The sequence below is a fragment of the Pinus tabuliformis genome, chromosome 2_2, assembly GCF_031772625.1.
Source record: "Pinus tabuliformis cultivar Carrire ecotype Pingquan chromosome 2_2, CPIR1, whole genome shotgun sequence".
Classification (NCBI taxonomy): domain Eukaryota; kingdom Viridiplantae; phylum Streptophyta; class Pinopsida; order Pinales; family Pinaceae; genus Pinus; species Pinus tabuliformis.
Window position 1 is genome coordinate 1019591381 of NC_142300.1, and position 19823 is coordinate 1019611203.

A 19823-nucleotide genomic window follows, 5' to 3' on the forward strand; every position below is an offset into this window, starting at 1 on the left:
CAACACAGAGAAAGTTTTCCATCAGGGAAAAGCATAAGGGAAAAAGCACCCTTAGTAATTGTCCACTCCGCTTTATGTGGACCGATGTAAACTCCATCACTTGCAGGTACAAGCCTGCAAGAATTAACTTGCGTGAAGTGAATGTTTTGTATTGACCGCCTGTTTCTCCGTAAAAGTAATTAATGTAAATTTAATGTGATACGTAAAATTTGCTAAAGTTTTTTTTTAAGTTTTTTTTTATTACTCACAGCAGTATGGCACAAAAAATGTATTGTTATGTTTTAGTTTTGGTTGTTCATTTTCTATGAAATGAAACATGAAACTCGCAGCAGCGATGGTGAAATGATAATTTTTCCAGCAGGCTGGATGTAATGCACACAACAGTGTGAAGGTAAGGGAAATGTTTTTTTTGAGAGAACATATATGCAATATAATGAAAAATAGATGGAGTAGCGTAAATGGAATTTTTGTGTTGTTCGTTGAAACAAAAGAAAATGCAGAGTAGCGCAATTGTAAGGTAATTATTTTTCTTGTAGTTGCATATTAAATGCAATAGAATCACTAAGCGAATGTAAGAGATTTTTACATCAGTAAATGTAAGTTTTATTTTTACACAGAGTAGTGTAAAAATTTTCAGCTGAGAGAGAGTAAAGTTTGCAAGGAGACAGAGTAATTTTTTTGTGAGGAAGCAAAGTGTTTTTGTGTAGATCCCTCTGTGAGAGGAAGAACTCTGTAACACACAGTCTTTTATTAATGAATACAAAATGTTTTTATGTCTGTTGAAAAAATCTGTTCTTCTTCAACAAACAATTTTAAGCTTCCCTATGTTAAGATCCTCTAATAAAACATAGTATTATTCTCTGTTCAAGTTATTTTGTTTTGGAATTAAACAGAAAATTCCCAATAGAAATCACAAGTTTGATGGGTAACCCTTGCACAATAGAAGTGCCTAGTGGACTTTCAAGGTAATGAATCCATATATACTATCAAAAAGCTAGTTTAAATAACACAAATCAAGATTTCACCAAAAAAAATTCCACCGGATTTCAGCACCAAAAACTCCAAAAAGTTGCACTAAAGGAAACTCCTTTAGTTTCAAGTTTTCTTTAGTGCGGCTTTTTGGAGGCTTTTCCGCTGGATTATTACAATATAATTTCTCTGAAATTCGGAAAGAATTCAGTGACATCACAAGTTTTATGGGTAACCCCTGCATAATAAAAGTTCCCTAGGGGTTTTTCAGGGTGCCAAATCCACATATATAGTAAAAAAGCTATTTTAAATAACACAAATCAAGATTTCATCACAACGGTATCCACAAGATTCTAGCACGAGAAAATCCAAAAAAGTCGCACTAAAGAAAACTCCTTTAGTTTCGAGTTGTTTTTAGTGTGACTTCTTGGAAGCTTTTCTAGTGGATTATTCTCGTCTAATTTCTCTAAAATCAGGGAGGAATTCATTGAAATCACAAGTTTGATGGGTAACCCCTGCATAATAGAAGTGCCCTAAGGGTTTTTCAGGGCATTGAATCCATATATAAAGTTAAAAAACTAGTTTAAATTACACAAATCAAGATTTCACCACAAACGTTTCCACCAGATTTCGACACCGAAAACTCCAAAAAGTCGCACTAAAGACAACTCCTTTAGTTACAAGTTATCTTTAATGCGACTTTTTCGAATCTTTTCTCGTGGATTATTCCACTCTAATTTCTCAAAAATTTGACATGAATTCATTGAAATTGCAAGTTTTATGGGTAACCCCTCAACAATAGAAGCGCCATAGGGGTTTTGTCAAAGTGTTGAATCCATATATAATGTAAAAAAAATTAGTTTAGATAATACAAATTAAGGTTTCACCACAAATTTTACCATCGGATTTTGGCACCAGAAACTCTAAAAAGTCGCACTAAAGAAAACTCCTTTAGTTTCAAGTTGTCTTTAGTGCGACTTTTTGGAAGCTTTTCTCGTGGATTATTCCTCTCTAACTTCTCCAAAATCTGGCATGAATTCATTTAATTCACAAGTTTGAAGCATAACCCCTTGACAATAAAAGTTCCCTTGGTGTTTTTCACACTGCTGAATCCATATATACTGTAAAAAAACTAGTTTAAATAAAGCAAATCAAGATTTCACCGCATATTTTACCACTGGATTCTCGCACCAGAAACTCCAAAAAGTCACACTAAAGACAACTCCTTTGGTTTCTAGTTGTCTTTAGTGTGACTTTTTGGAAGTTTTTTTGGTGGATTATTCTCGTTTAATTTCTCTAAAATCTAGCATGAATTCAATGAAACCACAAGTTTGATGGTTAACCCCTACACAATAGATGTGCCCTAGGGGTTTTCCAGGGTGTTGATCCATATATACAGTAAAAAAAGTAGTTTAAATAACATAAATGAAGATTTCACAACAATTTTTTCCACCAGATTTTCGACTAATTTCTCTTAAATCTGGCGCAAATTCATTGAAATCACAAGTTTGACACGGAACCCCATAAAATAGAAGTGCCCTAGGGGTTTTTCAGTGAGCTAAATCCATATATACAGTAAGAAAACTAGTTTAAATAACACAAATCAAGATTTCACCAGAATTTTTTTGACCTAAAACTCCAAAAATTCGCACTAAAGACAACTCTTTTAGTTTCGAGTTGTCTTTAGTGTGAATTTTTGGAAGCTTTTTCAGTTAATTTCTCTAAAATTCGGCATGAATTCATTCAAATCACAAGTTTGATGGGTAACCAACATGAATGAATGTTTTTGTGAGTAAAGTTATTTACAGATCTACTTGAATGGAGGCTTTTGTAGTAGAGTTATTCAGAGATTTGCCATCACATAAATTTTTAAATTATTGAAACATTTTGGAACTAGCTAATATGGTTCATCTAATTGCATAAAAGTAAATCACATTAACTTGTTCTAAATTTCTAGACAATTTGAAAAATATGTAATAGATATGCAAAACAAATTCTTAAACCTCAATAGTGTATAACAAGAAATACATGGTTTTAACATCATGCCACAACTCAAGTTCAAAATTCCAACTCAAATGTTATAGTCATTAAAATTAATTCAGGGTAAAGAAAACCCAAAATCGTCCGTTCACATCAGTTTTTGTTTAGATTAACAAAGGCATTCCAAAACAAATGCAGTGGGGGAGATAAAATAACTCACATTTTTCCTAGAGACGCTATAAACTGCTCCTCCCATCCTCTCTTAATATTCCAAAATAGTTAATAATGTTATACTTTCAATAACTTGATCGAAAGGAAACTTTGAAAAAGAAAAGGAAAAACCATAAATCACTTATAATTCGTTCCATATTGGGATTTTACGCATACTGCAGAATTAGGGAGCCTCTTAGAAATTTGAATTAATGCAAGAAGTGTACAAAATTTTGAGGAAAACAAGCACGAAAGCACAATAGATTGAAGGCCAGAGAGTTGCAAGCCAACGGTTCTAACTTTCAGTCAATGGTTAATAACTTGAACTCTTTACAAATTTTCCCAATAGCAGGAGAGAAGAACATCGTCTCTTCTAATTATCGGACACCACCATATAGGCTTTGGACTACTTATAACTAGTCAATATTTATGTCGTCCCTTACAGAAGTCATAAGTCAAGGTTAACCAACCGTTACTTTGTCCTCTTTTTTTTTGGAATTTTGAGATGGTGGAATGGATTTGTTTTTCTCAATTTTCAGATCGTGGAAACAACTTTGGTTAACTAATAGGTGAAATGGTCATTTTTGAAATTATGAAATAGATTAAATGGTTTTTTTATAGTATTTTTAGGAATTTTGAAATTATGGAAAATACTTTGTCTAGCTAATATATGAAGGAGTTGTCTTTAGTGCAACTGTTGGAAGCTTTTTCAGTGGGATTTTCCGGTAAAATTTCTCTAAAATCCGGCAGCAATTTATTGAAATCACAAGCTTGATGGGTAATCCCTTCGCAGTCAAAGTGTCCTAGGGGTTTTTGAGGGTGTTGAATCCAAATATGCAGTTAAAAATCCAATTTAAATAACACAAAACAAGATTTCACCAAGATTCCAACACCCGAAAGTCCAAAAAGTCGCACTAAAGACAACTCCATAAATGAAATGGACATTTTCTAAACATTTTTTCTTTTTAATTTTGTTCAAAATCTAATATAGATTTTTTAAAATTATAAGTTTTAGTTATTTAATTTGCTAAGATCGAGTGTTACATGTGTTTTTCAAGGTGTTGAAGCCAATTATGCATTAAAAAATATATTTGAAAGAACAAGAAATTACAATCTTGTCACACTCAGGTCAAAGAGTCATTTCTTCTATTATTTAGCCTACACCTTATGAAAAATATTGTTTTGAATATGTGAAATTAATTTGAAATTATATAATAGTTTTTTGTTGTTAGTAGGTGAGCCTCAAGGGAATTTAAGTTGTGTGATAGCATCATCTTACTCATACTAGCCCTTAGTATTGTTGGGTTTTCGCTAGTGGAGTTATGAACTCGTGACCTCCGACCACAGAATACCTTAACAGAACATAGTTGACCAAATTATACCAACCGAGATCCATATAACTCTGGCTCTATCATGAGCCGATGGCTTTTGAAGCTAGATCTAAGTTGATCATCATGACGAGGATGATGATGTTAATATTTAATAAAACATTAATATTAAATTTAATGATGTTTTTTACCCGACATGATAACAAAATTTATAATAAAACTATATCAAATTAATATTTTCGAATATTGCAACTTTTACATGGAAATATTTATGGCTTTAAAGATTTTAATATACTCATAAGATATGCTTTTTCTTTTAAAGATTTAATTTACAAGACTTTAATTTAAATAAATATTAAAATATTTTGGAGTAGGGTTTGTGATTCTTTGTATTGAATTGGATTGTAGTTTCTTCTATCTATATGGTTATTTTCATTTTTTGGGGGTAGACATTAATTTTGAGAATCTGTTCCAAGCAGACTACTTTGTTCCTTGTCCAAATGGTGTTGTTTAAGATGCCATAAGCCCACTTGAATTATAGTCTCTCTTTAGGTGCCTTAACATCATGAATTATATATAAGCTTATCTATTTTCTTTTCTTTTATTTTTATCTACCCACGGCCCTCCATATTGGAAATCAATCTATCTATTGCACGTTGTTTGGTGACCGCCTTTTCCCAACGCGTGGGTTGTTTTTACGTGGTTCTCACCTAAACCAAAGTTATCCCAAAATATCATAAGTTAATACTTTCTTTTTCGGGCCTCACCAAAAACAATGGCTATTATCAACGTGGTAAGTCGAAGTGTTATTCATATTGGTCTGTTTACCTATAGGCACTGTGTGTGTGTATTGTAAAGTGAAAGGATAATGGGTAATGTGAACTGAATATGGAAACCTAAAAGTGCACATAGTACAGACATCGTGCGAACATCGTATGGACATAAATCATACTGACTCGAAGCTAACCACTGAAAGCTCATTGAGGTCATGTTCTAGGGGAAATGAGCTAACTGAATGCAGATGGTGAACTGATTCTACTATGTTGAACTTACTCTTTCAGATGGAGAGGGTGGGAAGTGGGTAGGAGGGTGTTCAGTGAGAGGTTGTTTCCAAGGCTATATTTCCACTCAGAAAAGGTAGTAGGTCTGATGCATAGGTTCAAAGGTTATTTCCAAGTAAAAGGGTAGTGAGATGAGGGTTACGAGAAAGCCCCCCAACTATCAAGAAGGAAGATCACTCACCGAGGATTAGACTTTATGCCTTAAACACATTCATTGGAGAGCCGAGAGTCTCTTGCTCGAGCCCATGGGTGGAAGTTGTAGGTAGAGGGGCTTAAACAGATGGCTAATCATGCATGGATAAGGTTGGATTTCTACACTACTTAGGTTTTACTACCACTAGAAGGGTTGGCTTTTAAGAGCTATGGCAGGGACATATAAGGGTTGTCCCTCCAAGGTGGTAAGGGCTCTTTCTTCTCTTCATTCTAATTTCGATGCAATGATTAAAGAAAATCCTTCTATTCTATTCTGGGTGTTCCTCCTAAAGCTTGTGTTACATAATGTAGGATTGTAGAGAGAATATGATTCAGGCAAGTATATGGTCTAAACAAGAGAATGTATTGTAATCCTGTCTCCTATAGGTCCTGATCTTATGGGTCTCATTCTTTCCTGGGGTAATTTTCTCCATGCCATCAATCGAGTACTTCAAAGGTCTTCTCATGAAGCGATTATAAATCCCATGTTTATTCCACATTCCAATCCAACAATCCAGTGATGAACCAATTCCATCCATGGCTTCTGCTTATAAAGAAGGCTCAACCCGTCCTGAACACTTTGTGATTCCAGTTCCTAGGCTTCCTCGAGGTCTAAGAAGTTTGTGTAGGTAAAATAGAAAGATCAGCCCCTCCCTCCCTATGTGGGGTATTCTTGGGTGATGTAGTGTTAAAGTTTCAGTCTGAGGCTGTATTAATAGGAAGGTAAGGTGTCTAATCCCACCCGACGTGAAAAATGAAATATCTGGTGCAGTAGTGATGAAACTCTTCTTCCCTTCCTTCCATAGAATGTGAGTAGGGGTAGGGTAGGGGTAGAAGTAAGAATAAGAGTAATAAAATAAAGTTACATCCAAATTCGATCCTGATTCATGTTCATGACTTAATGGTTGTGAGGCAGCACTTCATGTCGTGAAGTTCAAGTTTGGTGAAAGAAGAAGGTATCCTTCCTCGCTTGGTTGCATTGTACAGTAAGTCATGTAAAAGTAAAAATATCTCTCTCATATTATATACATAATAACATAAATGAAAAAAATCATATAATTTATATGTCTTGAAGCGAGATCAACTTGCTTGTTCAATGATTGATTTTGTGCTCCTCAAGCACCACGGGAAACAAGTTTGATTCTAGTGAATTCGAAAAAGAATCTGATAGGGTGTGTTTCTTATACTAAAACATGTGGTTATCATGGGTCTAGGTGCCCATATTGGTTGTTCAAAAAGGAAATTCTATTAGCACAAGTGTATGACTAAGAGCATTTCTTTCAATTCCTGCATCATCCGATCTGATCTCGCACTTCTCCTGGTCTTCAAGATTCCCTCCCTTATTAGCATGTGACTAGGCGTGGTTGTAAATAGAAAGTGTGTCTCAAAGGTGGTATAAGATGGTAAGGTATCATGATTGCCAATTCCCATGATCCAATCCATCCTCGATAAGCTATATCCTCTCCTCCCCGATGGCATAAAGTCCAATAAGATCTTGTACTGATCTTACTTGGTCCTTTCATTCTGTTGTAAGGCATGTAGCTAGTCCAATCCATAGAAATTCATTCCTTTCCTTTCACGCAAGTTTATAGTCTTTCCAAGGTAAGGTATAATGGAGCGATTCAAATTCCCATGGCTATTAAACAATCAGACGATTAAACAATTCAAGGTTTTCCTCCTTTTCTATTATATTCTAGCAGCGCCTCCAAAGATCTAATTATATAGGGCCTACTTGGAATACCTCACCAAATGGAGCGTGTCCATCCAAGGTATGTTTTGTAAAGACTCTCCCCCGAGTGTTATTTTTGTTATACTGAAGGATTGGTACTCCATCCCATCATCGTAGGTTTTCGATAGTACTTGAAGGGTCTAATAACAGTCCCTCTAAAGTAAAACGAGTGTGAAAAGATAATCTATGTGGGTCTGGCCATCAACAATATCTGTCCTAGGAATGAAAAAGTTGTCCCATTTATCAAAATTAGGCTCCCCAAAGATGTACGAACAAGAATCCACCAAATAATATCCCTCCTATAGTATGAACCATGTCCTGTCCCATAATATCATTTTGATAATTAGATCTACCAATACATATCCATCTAGGAGTAAAAGATCTCTGAAATGTCAAGATCCACCCACGCTATCATACGTTAGCTACTAAACTATGGCCATTGATCCACTCTTCCACCCATCAAATAAAGCCTTCCCAACGGGGCTTTAAGATGTTCCATAATCCAAAGTAATCTAGCATAGTGAAACACGAGTTAAAGATATAAGCAAGTAAAGGTAAACTCCCTACGGGCACAATACCATAGGAGCATGCATGTGACTAAAAGTGTTTGGCTACTATTAAATAAAACCTCCATTCCACCTGTCATATGATAAAGTAATCAAGACTAGCCATGTTGACTTCATAATGGAATGACTCAAAGCCTTTGAAAAGCGAGTGTAGAGCTCTAAACAAAGTGGTTAGCGTAGGTCAAGAATCATCTATTCGGTGATCTTAAAGTCAATTCTCAATAGGTAAGTGGATTATTGAGAGTCTATGAGGTGATTTCCCATCAAATAATTCCATCCGTCCACCCGGTCGGGGTAGGTTGGAAGAACTAAGTTTCATCTCTTATCAATCTCACGCCGGTTCATTCAACCTCTCCTCTCCTCTCTATTTTGATGGAGCAAAATAATCCACAAACCATTCAGCTAGCAAAGAAACGATCTAAGCTCAAATTAAACTTCCCTATGATATTGGTTGAATGTACTATGGAACCAAGACTAAGAGGTATTGTTCTGCTGATTGATACTAGGTTGAAAGGGTCAAAGGTTTCTATTATACATGTAATAATAGTGATTCAAAAATCTTGTCAAAGGTCTATTCTATAAAGCCCGATCGACTTCACTCTCCTGCCTTCTTCCAGACTTGGAAACCTAGTAGGTTGGGGCAAGCAGTTTGATTCTATTGAATCTGATGCATAAAAGCATTGGAGATTGTGTATTTTATATAAAAAAAAACTTTGTTGTAATGGGTCTTTATATAAGCTTATGGATAAACCTTATAATTTTTTGTTCGTTTATTTGAAAATGGGATCCATACATGTGACGAAAGAGAAGGAGATATGGGAATGAATGCTCGCATAACCTTATATAAATAATCCAATCTTTATTTATTTACTTTAGCAAGCGTGTAAACTAGTAACCTATTTTTAAGTCAATCTCCTATCTATATCCCTATCTTAAGAGCGCATAAATGAGATTCATGATGAAACTGAAGTACATTTATGCATGCACTATGAATGTCGGGTCAAGGGACTTTGAAACTTGTAGCAATCCCTCCATTATCACCTGCATTACTACGTATGTAACAATACGTCTATTCATCATATACCTAAAAACCACTTAACAACTTATCAGAACTACCATGTCGAGTCTACTATCTACATATTTAATTGATACGTTTCAAGCAAAGATCAAAGGAATGAGTGAGAAGAATGAAGCGAGCGGACATACCATCCAAAGCATGGGTGGAAAAAAATATATATCTATGCACAGTGTGGACTACCTTTCAAGCATATCATAATAGATATAGTACACTTCAGATCAACTCTTCATGTCTCATATTGGGGTGGGTAACCCCATCCGACCATTGGGGAAAAAGTATACTCCATCATCGGGGCAAAGGTACCTACATGCATTAGGGAGATAGATAAATATATGAATCATAACACGAAGGCTGAAAGAAAAGTGGGTAAGTGCTCCAAATGTTTCCTAATTGGAATGTGGAATTTCATGTCCATGTAGATGCATCTAGAATTTCCCTAGGAGCATTGCTTGCATAACGATGGGGGGGAATCTCAATCACCCTTTTTTTTTTCAATTAGGAAATTGTCTCAAGCCGAGCACAACTATACCACCAAAGAGAGGTAAGGGACAGCTATGGTGTATGATTTACAGAAGTTCCACCGTTATCTATTCTGTTGGAAGGCCATTTTCAGTTCTATGGAGACCATTTAGCTCTAAAGTACTTGGTGAAGAAGTGTATCTTAGAAGGAAGAATTTGTAGGTGGTTGTTGTTATTTCAGGAGTTCCCTTTTGAGATTATGTTAAGTGAGTGATACATAAGAAATGTAGCTATGATACGTAGATAAATTTACTTAGTTTAACCAATGCCTATTAATTGGGTTGAAGAAAGATATCTAGTGGAAGAACCTGTAAATGCATCTTATCCACCCGTGGGACGCGAGCAAGGAATAAAGCTACCTCCTTCATCTGGTAGTTTAATCTCTCCTAATACCAAGCTATACTAATAGAAGAAAGGGGAAGGCCTAAACTTTTGTAGTCATCTTAAAAATACTATAGATAGCTCCTCCTTGCAATACTATTTATAACTAACTAATCCTCTTTGACTCCACTAGATAGAACCTCCTTGAGCTAACTCGCTTCGGTTCTTTCATATCTAATTTGAATAGGGAATGTCTTGCTAGTTTCATAGTGAATGTCATATCAAATAATCATATTGATATTAGCGAAGAGTCATATTGGGTTATATAATCATACTAACTCATCATAGCGAATAAGAGTGATCATGATGGGGCCAGCCCATGTGGTCCTACCGTCTAAACGCTGATGTGTTATGTACTCACAATATATATAACAATGCAATTGATTTTGGTTATAAATGTCTTTTGATTTTTAATCTACTTGGGTTACGGTGTGTGTACCTTGATTGTCTATCTATTGGACAATTGTCCCTCCTCGGGATTTTGCAAAACCCGCCTTGGTTTGGGGTTTTATACTGTTCAAACTCATTTGGTTTTCATTGTTGCTCCGGTCTTTGGCTCTACGAGCTCCTAGCGATTCCTTGCGACTTATGTATTTTCCGTTGTGAGTTTATGAGTTTTGTGTGCCTGGTCGATGGAGCGATGTGCTCCTGGTTGCGGCCATGGTCTCAGTCGTTCTAAGTCTCGGCCTATATGCTATTGTTCGCTCAGTGAAACCCTGGTAAGGTTTGCGTTATGAAATTTCTTTGCATTGTATATTCTCTATCACGGTGAGTATATATTCAGCCTTAATTTCTGCCTCTGTGCGTTTTGGTCAATTTCTGCCTGTAACTCACAAGGGTTTATAGCTAGTCGAGAGATGTAAGGTTCATGGTGACATTCGCTTTGGCTCTGGTTTGTTGGCTCCCAAATTCGACAGGTTATGGTGGCATGCTCTGTTCGTTCCTCCGTCAGCTTAACCTAGTAAGTTCCCGTTCCATGCTAGACTTTTCCTTTGCTGTTCTTCTTGAGTCTAATGGCCTCACTCCTCTGTGAGCAGGAGGTTCGTCCGGGTGAGAAATACGGCTATGGCTTGCCTGTCAGGTAACGACACTCGTTCATTTTGTTCAATCTCTTTGTTCCAGTTCTCCATTTTTTTTCTATGGTTGGAACCTAATCCTTGTTCTGTTTGCCTTTGTGCAGGTGGAGTCGTTCGTTGGTCTTGATGCTTGGACTTTCGGCTACCCCGAACAATATACTGGTAGAATCATTCTGTTGTCGTAGCTTTGCTTGTCTAGGTTTTTCGACTTGTAGGGTCTGTTTGTTTTTCGTTGGCCTTGTGCCGCTGTCTGTTCTTGGTTCCTTAGCTATTAGGCTTTGTGGTAGCTTCAAGAAATGAGTTCGGACTCTATGCGATTGGCTTCTGTTTGTAGTTGTGTCAGTTGCCACGTCTGCGAACTGGGTTGGTCTTGTAATTGTTTTGAACAGAGAATGCGAAGGTATATATATGGACTTTGGATGACTATATTATAACCTTGTGAGTTTATGCAGAAATAAATTTTGAATAGCTCTCGTAGTTTGTTTACATACCTGCTATAATTATATATGCCTGAATGTTATGGTTGTGTGGCCTGTACTGGTCGTTGTTGCTCTTCGTTCGATTTAATTGTCTTTTCGCTCTGGTTCAGAATCTGTAGTGGTAATTTAACAATGTTCCCACCATAAAATAATTACACAACATTAACTTATATAGCATTTGAGGATGCTTGTAGGAATTGTATGTGCACTGAATAATGAATATATTTTTTATTGGTAATTTCTTTTTCACAGTCGACCTATATTGGCCTTGTTATCCTCCTTTTGTAACACCGTTCTCAAACAGTTTGACAACTGTTGTTAGTTTTTGTTGTCGGTTATAGTAGTTATTTGATATATGAAACTTCTTCACAACTAGCACATTTTCCTTTACATGTATTTACAACAATAATATAATTGTTCGGAAACAAATGATTCTAACTAATTACTACTATTCCTAATTAGAAGTCATTACATTATTCTTAGGCATTTTAAACAGAAAAGTAAAATAAAAAGAACAAATAAAAATAAAGACAGATATATTGTCCATCCAGTGAGCTGTGTTCTCTATCCTTTTCAGAAACCATGTCAACCTTCCTTCCGTCTTTGCCCTATTAGCCAGATGCTCCTACATCAGGCTCCCGGGGTAAAAGAAATTCATGGCTCCGTTCCATGAGTTCCTCCACCGAATAACCAACCTTCTGTATTTGCGCCGCGTCGAGCCATGAGCTGTCCTCCATTAGACGGTCTCTCCACTTGACGAGGTAACGTAGATATTCTTTCCTACGTGTCTTCTTGGCTACCTGGGTGCTAAGGATCCCTTCAATCTCATGGGTCTGGGTCGAAGGCAATTGTTTCTTCCAAGAACTGTCTCCAAGTTGGGTGTCCCATTATGGCTGTACCAAACTATCATCCTCTACTTGGGCATTATATGCGAACAGATCCACCACATTGAAAATAGATGATATGCCTATGTCACGTGGCAACTGAATCTCGTAAGCATTGGCTGAAAATTTACATAGGATTTTGCATGGACCAATTTTCTTATATTTTAGTTTATTATATGTGCCCTTAGGAAACCGTTCCCGGTGCAGGTGTGCAAGGACCTCATCCCCAACATTAAAATGCACCTCTCGCCGCTTTGAATCTGCTTGCTGCTTGTATTTCTGCATGCTGTCCTGCAACCTTATTTTGACTTTTTCATGAATTTCGCTCATTGCTTCTGCAAAGTCTTCCCCATCCGCGCTTCTCCGTTCCAACTTTCCCAAATCTCGTAGTTCATGTATTCCCCTAGGATGCATGCCATACAAGATCTGAAATGGGTTGTGTCCATTTCTACGATTGGGCAAATCGTTATAAGCGAATTCTACCTGGGCGAGGGCTCAATCCCATAACCGCGAATTTTCTCCAGTTAAACTTTGCAATAAATTCCCCAAGCTTATGTTCACCACTTCCGTTTGTCCATCAGTCTGCAAATGATACACAGAGCTGAAATTTAGTTGCGTGCCCAACTTTTTCCACAGGGTGTGCCAAAAGTGTCCTGTGAATTTTACATCCCTGTCTGAAATGATAGTTCTGGGTGGGCCATGTAATCTAACAATCTCCGTGAAAAACAGGTGTGCCACGTACGTGGCGTCACTAGTTTTCCGGAAAGGAATAAAATGAGCCATTTTAAAAAATCTATCTACCACCACCATTACTGAATCATACCCCCGCTGTGTTCTAGACAGTCCGAGGACAAAGTCAATGCTCACCGAGTCCCATGCCCTGCTTGGAACAGGTAGTGGTGTGTAAAGTCTAGTATTCTGACTGTGTCCGTTTGACAGTTGGCAGACTTTACACCTGTTTACATATCTCTGTACATCCCTGCTCATTTTAAGCCAATAATAAAAATGTCCGAGTTGCTCCAAATTTTTTTTGATGCAAAAATGTCCCGCTAATCCACCACTATGCTTCTCGCGTACAATATTCTCCCTCATTGAATAGTCCGGGATACATAGCTGCCCACCTCTGAACAATAATCCCTCCTGTAAATTATAGTCCTACCATGGGTTTGCATTCCTCAATACAGGATTTTGGCAGGCTTCAAAAGCTTCCTTGAAGTCTATGTCAGTTTGGTACAAATCTTTCAAATGTTCGAATCCTAGTACCTCTATGCTACTCTCTTGTAAGAGCAAGGCTCTTCTGCTCAAGGCATCTGCCACTTTGTTGGCTTGCCCACTTATGTTTTTTAACGCGAAAGTGAAACTCTGCAAGTATTCTACCCACTTGGCGTGCTTATGGTTTAACTTGTGCTGCTACATTACATATTGTAATGCCGAATTGTCAGAAAACAAGACGAACTCATTGCCCAGCAGGTAGTGCCTCCAATGTTTTAAAGCTTGGACCACTGCATAAAATTCCTTTTCATACGAGGAATATTTCTGTCGGCTCTCATTTAGTTTTTCACTAAAAAATCCCATGGGTCTCTCTTCTTGACTGAGCACAGTGCCAATAGGTGTTCCACTTGCGTCACACCGAACTTGAAAAAGTTTATTGAAATCGGGCAGCCTCAAGATTGGCCTCTCCGTGATCTTCCGCTTCAAAAGCTGAAAATTGTCTTCTCCCATCTTGGTCCAACAAAAAGGCTGACTGGCCTTTTTGATGGTCTCTAACATTGGTGGCGCAGATTTCACTGAAATTTCTAATAAATTTTTGATAAAAACTTGCCAATCTGTGGAAACTACGTACCTCAAATAAGATCTTCGGTGACGGCCAACTTATAATTGCTGCAATCTTCTCGGGATCCATTTTCAATTCATTTTCTGCAACTACAATCCCCAGATAGACCAGCTCCTTCTGCAGGAAAGTGCATTTCTTTAAGTTTATCAGGAGTTTGTTCTATTGTAACTTCTCTAACACCCTTCGAACATGTTGAAGATGTTCCCCTTTCATTCTGCTGAAAATTAGGATATCATCAAGATAAACTATCACGAACTTGCCAATAAATTCGTTTAACATCTCATTCATCAATCTCATAAAGGTACTAGGAGCGTTGCTTAACCCAAATGGCATGACCAACCATTCGTATAGCCCTTCATTAGCCTTGAAAGTTGTTTTCCACTAATCTCCTTCCTTAATTCTGATGTGATGATAACCACTCTTCAGATCAATATTTGTAAAATAAACTGCTCCGCTAAGACAATCCATCATGTCATCCATCCTGGGTAAGGGAAATCTATATTGAATAGTAATTTTATTAATAGCCCGTGAATCTGCACACATTCGCCATTCTCCACCCTTCTTAGGTGCAAGTACTGTTGGTACCGCAAAAGGGCTCAAACTTTCTCTGATCAGTCCCTTATCCAGCAACTCCTGCACTTGTTTACGAATTTCTTCATTGTCTTTCCGACTCATCCTATACGCTGCCTTGTTCGGCAAGCTTGCTCCAAGTATAAAATCAATATGATGGCTAATACTCCTCTTGGGAGGCAACTTATCTGGCAGATCGTCAACTACAATGTCTTGGAATTCTTTCAACAACTCTTGAATTTCTACAGGAAGTTCTGATTTTTCTGTGTTTAGCAACATCGGTTTGTCCTCCTTACAATCGCATAATTGACCTCATTTTCCTCAATCTACTTCACAAACTGTTTTCCTCCAATTAACAATGTTTTTGTTCCACTCGGTTCTGCTGCTTCCTCCTCTTTGATGGGTACAAGCGTATGTTTGATCCCATCTTTCACAAATTTATAACAATTTGTCTTCCCATCGTGCGTCACCTTCCAATCATACTGCCACGGTCTCCCTAGCAGTTTATGGCACACATCCATTGGCATAATATCGCAGACCACCGTGTCTTGACATTTGCCAATGTGAGATTCTACCTCGCACTGTTCATCAACTAGTAGCTGGTGGCCTTTCTGTAGCCACGACACCTTGTAAGGCGTGGGGTGTTTAGCCCGCTTCAATCCCAGCTTTTCCACCATATCGATGGCAACCAAATTATCTATACTCCCGCTGTCTATAATCAATTTACAACACTTCCCATGTGATTTGCAAACTCTTCGAAACAACGCCTTTCGCTGGGTCTGTTCAGCCATCTCTTTGGCTCGCTTCAACAGGACTTTGCTCAAAATTAGAGCTTCCCCCATTTCCGCCATGTTCTCTATCTCCTAGATTTGTGCTTCAGCTTCCTCAGGCTGCGCAACAAATGCTCCCCTCTGGCCAGCTTGCTCAGCTTCCGGGCATTCGAAGGATCTGTGCCCCCACTTATGGCACCTGTAGCACTGGACATTAGTCCCCCTTCCGCGACCATTTCCTCTTCCCTGCTGATATGGCCAACCTCCTCTAGTGCTATCTTCCTTCTCTGCTGTCCGTGAAGCTCTGGAACTGCTGCCTTCTTCGTTGTTTGTGGCAGTTCTCCCTCTGTCGTAGGACTGTCCTCATCCTCTGCCATTTCCTCTTCCTCTCCTATTGTTCTGCTTCCCGTTAATTTTCTCTTTATCCTTTACAGCACTCTGAAAGGCTTCTTCAATATTTTGGGGAGAGAGAATACTGATCTCGTCCAATATTTCCAACCTCAAGCCATTTGCATACCTCGTTGTTTTTCTGGAGTATCATCCATATAACCAGCAAGTAAATTTACACGGTAAAACTCTTCTGTGTACTCCTTTAAAGTCATACCTTTCTACCTTAAATTTTTCACTCGTCAATAAAGCTCAACCTGGTAGTCTTTAGGCAAAAATTTGCCCTTCAGTTTTGCCACCATCCTTGGCCACTTTCTTATTGAGAACTTGTTCATTCGTCTCCTGTCCGCTTAGACACTATCCCACCATAAGGCGGCGTGCCCTTTTAATTTAGTTGCAACAAATCTAACTCTTTTGTCCTCATTGATTTCCTCATTTTCAAAATACTTGTCTAGTTCACTTACCCAATCCAGCAAGACATCTGCGGACACAATGCCATCATAGTTAGGGATCTCAAGTTTGGGTTTGTTGCTCACTAACAGTACTGATCGCAATAGTCTTAACTCTGGGGCTTCTTCCTCTGACCCATCTGAAACAGTTGCTGCCTCATCTTCACTATCATCCCCATGTTCCGGGTCTCTTTGCCTACCTGCCTCTACTGCCTCCAAGCGAGTTGTAAGGATTCTCAACTGTTCTCTCAAACCCTCGTCTGCTACTCTGCGTGCACCTCTCCCATGTCCTCATCTTTGTAATTCCATATTCCTCTACTTCCTCTAAAATGCTGCTCTGGTAGCACTTGATGGGACCAGCCCACGTGGTCCCGCCGTCTAAAGGTTGATGTCTTATGTACTCACAATATATAAAACAATGCAATTGATTTTGGTTATAAATGTCGTTTGATTTTTAATCTGCTTGGGTTACGGTGTGTGTACCTTGATTGTCTGTCTATTGGACAACTGTCCCTCCTCGGGATTTTGCAAAGCCCGCCTTGGTTTGGGGTTTTACACTGTTCGCGCTCATTTGGTTTTCATTGTTCCTCCCGTCTTTGGCTCTGCGAGCTCCTGGCGATTCCTTGTGACTTCTATATTTTACGTTGTGAGTTTATGAGTTTTGTCTGCCTGGTTGACGGAGTGATGTGCTCCTTGTTGCGGTCGTGGTCTCAGTCGTTCTAAGTCTCAGCCTGTATACTTTTGTTTGCTCAGCGAAACCTTGGTAAGGTTTGCATTATAGAATTTGTTTGCATTGTATATTCTCTGTCACTGTGGGTATATATTCGGCCTTAATGTCTGCCTCTGTGTGTTTTGGTCAATTTCTGTGTGTAACTCACAAGGGTTTACAACTAGTCGAGAGCCGTAAGGTTCATGGTGACATTCACTTCGGCTCTGGTTCGTTGGCTCCCAAATTCAAAAGGTTATGGTTGTATGCTCTGTTCGTTCCTCCATCAGCTTAACCTGGTAAGTTCCCGTTCCATGCTAGGTTTTTCCTTTGCTGTTCTATCTCCGTTTAATGGCCTCACTCCTCTGTGAGCAGGGGTTCGGGTGAGAAATACGGCTATCGCTTGCGTGTCAGGTAACGACACTCGTTCATTTTATTCAATCTCTTCGTTCCAGTTCTCCGTTTTTTTGTGTGGTTGGAACCTAATCCTTGTTCTGTTTGCCTTTGTGCAAGTGGAGTCGTTCGTTGGTCTTGATGCTTGGACTTTCGGCTGCCCCGAACAATATACAAGTAGAATCGTTCTATTGTTGTAGCTTTGCTTGTCTGGATTTTCCAACTTGTAGGGTCTATTTGTTTTTCGTTGGCCTTGTACCACTGTTTGTTCTTGGTTCCTTAGCTATTAGGCTTGGTGGTAGCTTCAAGAAATGAGTTCAGACTCTATGCGGTTGGCTTCTATTTGTAGTTGTGTCAGTTCCCACGTCTGCGAATTGGGTTGGTCTTGTAATTGTTTTGAACAGAGAATGTGAATGTATATATATGGACTTTGGATGACTATATTATAACCCTGTGAATTTATGCAGAAATAAATTTTGAATCGCTCTCGTAGTTTGTTTACATACCTGCTATAATTGTATATGCCTGAACGTTATGGTTGTGTGGCCTGTACTGGTCATTGTTGCTCTTCATTCAATTTAATTGTCTTTTCACTCTCGTTCAGAATCTGTAGTGGTAATTTAATGACGTTCACACCATAAAAGAATTACACAACATTAAGTTATATAGTATTTGAGGATGCTTGTAGGAATTGTATGTGCACTGAATAATGAATATATTCTTTATTGTTAATTTCTTTTTCACAGTCAACCCGTATTGGGCTTGTTTTCCTCCTTTTGTAACACTGTTCTCAAAGGGTTGGATAAGTGCTGTTAGTTTGTGTTGTCGGTTATAGTAGTTATTGCATATATGAAACTTCTTCAGAACTAGCACATTTTCCTTTACATGTATTTACAACAGTAATATAACGGTTCGTAAACAAAAGATTCTAACTAATTACTATTGTTCCTAATTATAAGTCATTACATTATTCTTAGGCATTTTAAACAAGAAAGTAAAATAAAAACAACAAATAAAAATAAAGACAGATATAGTGTCCGTCGAGTGAGTTGTGTTCTTTGTCCTTTTCAGAAACCATGTCAACCTTCCTTCTGTCTTTGCCGTGTTAGCGAGATGCTCCTGCATGAGATCATACTTGTGAAAGATCATGGTGGTCTTGTTCTAGGTAACGTAAGTCATAGCAAGAATCCAACTTATCGAGTCCGACTTCTCATCATAACTCCACTCGAATAATCTCCACTTCATATCATGGTCTATTGGATAACTTCATGTCATGCTCGTAATCATTGGGCTAACTTTGGGTAGTGGTCGTGGGTAATAATGAGGCTAGAGATCATGGTCCCATTTGTCACGGTAAGACTAAGATGATGGTCCTATTGGTTTTCGGAACAAAGATAGGTTGCATGGTGCTACTCGACTATAGGAACAAACCCTAGTGCTACTAATGAACAACCATAGTCTACTTGTGCTGCTAATGAAAAACCATACTCGAGGAGACGAGAAAACCTTGCTCATGAACTTGGGGTGTAATTGATATTAGAAACCTAATAGTGCAGTTTCACTTGATAAGAGATACTGGCCTTGGTTTTTCTCGTCTTTTTCTAATGGGTTTTATGAGCCTTTATGGTACCTCCGAGCGAATATCCAAGAGATAGGTAGTTTCATAAGGACTAGGGTAGGTAATTGTCTTCCAACCGCGTAGGGATGTTATGAATCAAATGGTAGCTAATCTCACGAAATGAGAAAGAAATGCATTCCTTATTATTATTTCATGCACTACCACCACTTTTGAATGACGTGAAGATCGAGTTATCTATTCCTAATCATCAAGTCATTAAACTATCGTATACAAAAGGCATCGTATACAAAGAAACTATCGAGAAGAAAGAATAGATCTCACTTGACCTCCACTTCGAGATTAAATCGAGTTACATATAAAAAAGAGTAGTTATAGACATTTCTATTGATCTTGTTATTACTTACTTATCTACTCGTAGTGTTTTCTTGGATATTTCATAATCTTGTCTTTTAGTTGTTACTCAATATCCTATCAAGCTATAAAAGAATCTATGTCTTGATGGAACCAATTGAGAAAAAAGCTATAAATAATCTACACGTAAGTATTTCACTAGTAAAAGGAACAAGTGAAGCTTGGTAAGTTGAACGATCATCACCAATTATCAGTTCAGTGAGCCCCATGTTTCATATGCAGCCCATTTCATGATGATATCAGTTCAGTGAGCCCCATGTTTCATATGGAGC